This window comes from Dipodomys ordii, unplaced genomic scaffold, assembly GCF_000151885.1.
Source record: "Dipodomys ordii isolate 6190 unplaced genomic scaffold, Dord_2.0 Scaffold1, whole genome shotgun sequence".
Lineage (NCBI taxonomy): Eukaryota > Metazoa > Chordata > Mammalia > Rodentia > Heteromyidae > Dipodomys > Dipodomys ordii.
Genome location: NW_012267217.1, coordinates 10,259,189 through 10,263,802, shown reverse-complemented (window position 1 = coordinate 10,263,802; position 4,614 = coordinate 10,259,189). Strand labels below are relative to the sequence as shown.

Below are 4,614 nucleotides of genomic sequence, written 5' to 3'. Positions count from 1 at the left end.
TGCAGTAAGGTTCCCTTCTGTCCACATCCCCTCCAGCATCCATTGTTATTAGAGTTCTTGATTTTAGCCATTCTAACTGGAGTGAAGTGGTATCTCAATGTTGTTTTGATTTGCATTTCTTTTATGGTTAGGAAGGTTGAGCATTTCTTCATGTGTCTATTGGCCATCCTTCTCTCTTCTTCAGAGAAGTTTCTCTTTAAGTCTTTAGCCCATTTATTTATTGGGCAGTTGTTTCTTTGAGGATTTGTTGTTGGGGGATTTATATTTTTGAGTTCCAATTATATTTTAGATATGAGACCCTTGTCCGTTGTATGGCTAGTGAAGATCTTCTCCCAATCCGTAGGCTTTCTCTTGATCTTGCTAGCTATGTTCTTGGTAGCTATATCTTTAGTTGTGAAGAAACTTTTTTATTTTAAGGTAGTTCCATTTGTCACTTCTCTCTCCAATTTGTTATGACCCTGGGACTCTGTTCTGAAGTTTCTCCCTGTGCCTGTAAGTTTAATGTCTCTCTTACTATATCCTACAGTAGGTTCAGAGTTTCAGATTTTATGTTGAGTTCTTTAATCCATTTTGATCCAGTTTTAGTTTTTTGCATGTGGCTGCCCAGAGGGTTTTTCTTTCTTTATTAACTTTACCACATCCCTAGTAAATTATGTTAGTCCTACAAATTTCAGTACATTTAAATGTTATGACAGTCTTTTGTTGATTAGATGCTAAAATGTTGTTGCGAACATTTAGATTAACTTTTACTTTTCTTTATGAGGTTTTGTCCACTTATTTTTAAAAATAAATCTTGATAATTGGGTGCTAGTGGCTCACGCCTTCAATCCTAGCTACTCAGGAGGCTGAGGTCTGAGGATCACGGTTCAAAGTCAGCCAGGGGAGGAAAGTCCATGAGACTCTTATCTCCAATAAAGCACTAGAAAACCGGAAGTGGTGCTGTGGCTCAAGCAGTAGAGCACTTGCCTTGAGCTGAAGAGCTGAGAGATAGCGCCCAAGGTCAGAGTTCAAGCCCTATGAACAAAAAAAATAAAATAAAATAAAATATTAAATAAATCTTGATAATAAGTAATATAAAAAAGTAAATGAGGGCAGGGAAGGTGGCTCAGTGGTAGAGCGTTTGCCTTGCATGCATGAGGCCGTGGGTTCGATTTCTCAGCACCACATAAGCAAAAAAGAAAAAAACTGGTAGTGGCACTGTGGCTCAAGTGGTAGAGCGCTAGCCTTGAGCTGAAATGCTGAGGTCCAGAGCCCAGGCCCAGAGTTCAGGCCCCACGACCGGACGAAAAAATAAAAAATAAATATGAAAGTACATTTTTAAATAAACCCTTGAGAGATATTTTATAGTCTAAGGCAGCACAAACCTACAGTTTGGTGAATAGTGTAACACCGTCAATCTGTAGAGTAAAACACATATTTTTTTGGTGACCAGTTTACAAATGTAATATCAAATTTCAAGAAAAGTATGAACATACTTGGTAGAAAACATTTTTTAAGATAAAAATTATTATTATTTTATTTTTGTCAGTTGTGGGGCTTAAACTTTAGGCCTGAGTGCACTACTGCTTGAGCCACAGCACCACTTCTGGTTTTCTAGTGGTTTTAGTGGAGGTAAATGTCTCATGGACTTTCCTGCCCAGGCTGGCTTTGAACCATGATCCTCAAATCTCAGCCTCCTGAGTAGCTAGAATTACAGGTGTGAACCACTGGCACCCGGCTAAAGATTACAGTTATTGAAACTCAGGATACTTCTGCCATGGCAAGCTTTCTGTGCACAAAAATTCCTGAGCCCTGCTTCCATTTTGAAGACTTTGGGGAAAATGAAAACAGATTCACTGGCTGCCTCCGCTCCTCACCTTGCATAATACAAACCAAGTGCTTTGTCTCTGATACAGGAGTCTCATAATTCTTGGAGCATCCTGGGGCTGCATAACAAAATGTTAGCTTGGAGATAGTGTAAAAATCTCAGACACTGCACAGCTTTTCAAATAGAAGAAATTACTGTCATTTCTTGGTGAGTCTGTGTTTTAGCTATCAGTACCCTCATTCTAAGGGAAACTCCTGAGAGTTCCTTCAGCAATGGAAAACTTAGAGGTGCTTCAGAAACTAGATTAAAAACGTATTCTAAGTGTGAATATTTCTCAATCATCTCATACACTCCCTAGCGATTCTCCTTAAATTTGCTATTGCCCTAAATCCTTGAAATCAAAGAAACAATTGTGGGGATGGCTGATATTGTAAAGTGTGTTCATCATTGTAAAACTGTTCCCTGAGAAATTTACCTAGAGTACAATAAATGTATTGTTACATAGCAACCTGGAACTACTAAAATACTTTACAGTGAATGAAAATCTATATGAAAGTATATTAATTTGAAAAAAATCAACATTTTTTTAGTTCATGGAAGAAACGAAGGAAACCCCTTTTTCTTCCTTTTTTTTTTCAAGAGCAAGGAAGTATTGTTTTATTCACTGCTATATCCTTAGCTCCTGGCAAAGCACCTAACATAACTGACTGAAAGAAAATTTCATTAGAGGATTTTTGTGTGTGTGTAATTTTGAAGAAAGTATTTTTATAAGAAACTAAGAACATCTGGAGTATTTATTTCTAGAGTCATTTAAATACAAAGTGAAAATTTACTGACTAGGTCTTATATTTTACTTTATAAAAACTATTTCCTGTGTAGGCAGTATTTCTTATCAAACAAATGATGTGATATACAGCTATACATAGAAAGGAAACTATATTTTGATGTACATGAAGACATATCCTGAAAACTCAAACTGTCTTCCTAACAAGAACAAACATCATCAAAAGTGGGTGACCTAGGAATTGCACGAGTGTTAGAAAATAATAGTGAGATGACGAGCACCCTCATTGGCACACCTATTACATGAGCCCTGAATTGTTTTCAATAAGACCCTAAAATTATAAGTCTGATGTTGGGGCTTTGGGATACTGTGAGTATGAAATGGACACTGAAGCAGGCTTTCAACACAAAAGACATAAATTCTTTAGTTTACCAGATTGTTGAAGGAAAGCTGCCACCAAATACCAAGAATTTATAGCCCAGAGCTGGCTCAACTGATCAGAACAATGCTGAGCCTGAAGAAAGACCCTCTGTGAGAAGCATGTTGAGGCAACCTCACGTAAAACACCAAATATCCTTATTTTTGAAGGCCACAAAGGCAAAAACTTCCAAAAATAACATAAAAAATGGTGACTCTAAATCCAAACCTGTTGCTGCATCATTTCCAGAAAGGCAGAATCAGACCATGATGGGATCCAACATCACTCTCACTGTTCTGAGGTTTCCAAGACTCATGTAATGGGTGAAGACAATTGTTTGTCCCAAGAGAGGCCTGTGGTTATTGGTCCTTGGAAATCACCTGCTAGTCCAAAAGGCCACACTGGCAAACCAGACATGAGCAAGACTACAGAATTATTAGCTAAAATTAGTAGAGTAAATATTGACATCTTACCTGCAGAAAGGAGAAAGTTAATGAATGATGTCTCAGTTCAACAGAATCAACCAAGACATTTAGATGCTGCTAATGAGCTAGGTCAGTGCACCATTTCTCAAGTGAGAGAGAAGACACAGGACAACACTGAATCCAGGGCTCAGCCTGAAATCCTGATTTCCATATGGTGCTCTGATAATGGCCATAGGGAAGGGAATGAACCAGTTAAGCCACTCCAACACCTAAATAAAGACAAGAGGCCAAAGGGCCAGGAACAAGTTGCTGATGAATATATTATGGAAAAGCAGGGCACAATCCATCTAAGTTTGCAGCCACACAACTCTGAGTCTGAACCATCCCTTTCTGGACAGCCATGGCAGAGGAAAAGAGAGCAGACAGAGCACAATGGCTTAATAGAAGCACCTCCTCAGTTTTTGTCCTCTCATCCTACTGTGGGAAAAGTGAATGTCATATCAACACGAAATGTTGAAAACGAAAATAGACTAGCCAGTGAGTATGTGAGCCGTTCTACACACCGTGAGATAACATCATCAAAGGATCGGCCATTACCAGCCAGAGAGAGGAGACGGCTAAAGCAGTTACAGGAAGAGATATTTCCTTCAGGCTCTTCAGTGAAGAGTGCAACTGAGCTAGGGAAACCACAGGAGGAAGGCCTTCCATTCCTACCAGATGGTTCTCTTCTGACTGCAGTATTGCTCAGGAAAGAAAACTGATTCATTGTCTGAGGATGAGTTAAGTTCTTTTACAAGTTCAACAGATAAGTCAGATGGGGATTCCAGGGAAGTGAAAAGTCATATAAATGAAATGAGTGACTTGGTACAACTGATGACGCAGACCATTAAACTGGATTCTAAAGATATCTTGGTTCCCCTTTTTCTTTTGATTCTATAAGAGATACATAAAGCAGGGCATGGTTGAGTATGTCTTTAATTCCAAATATGCAGGAGAAATAGATAGATAGATTATTAGGACATAAGATAACTAGATGCTGAGTGAAAAATAACTAAGCTAGTGACCTAAATAGAAACAATTCCTGAGATGGCATTTTGCTCAAATCCCATAGTGTCTAAAAAGCGCATTCAAAATTTTTCACCACTATAAATACTTCAATAAACCATTATAAGGGCTGAAT

At 38.3% G+C, this 4,614-nt stretch overlaps 1 pseudogene; it reads left to right on the top strand.

Annotated features, from left to right (window-relative positions):
• The window catches only part of LOC105980933, an 82,609-nt pseudogene extending 78,236 nt beyond the window's left edge, over positions 1–4,373 (top strand).
• The last annotated feature ends 241 nt before the right edge of the window (positions 4,374–4,614 follow it).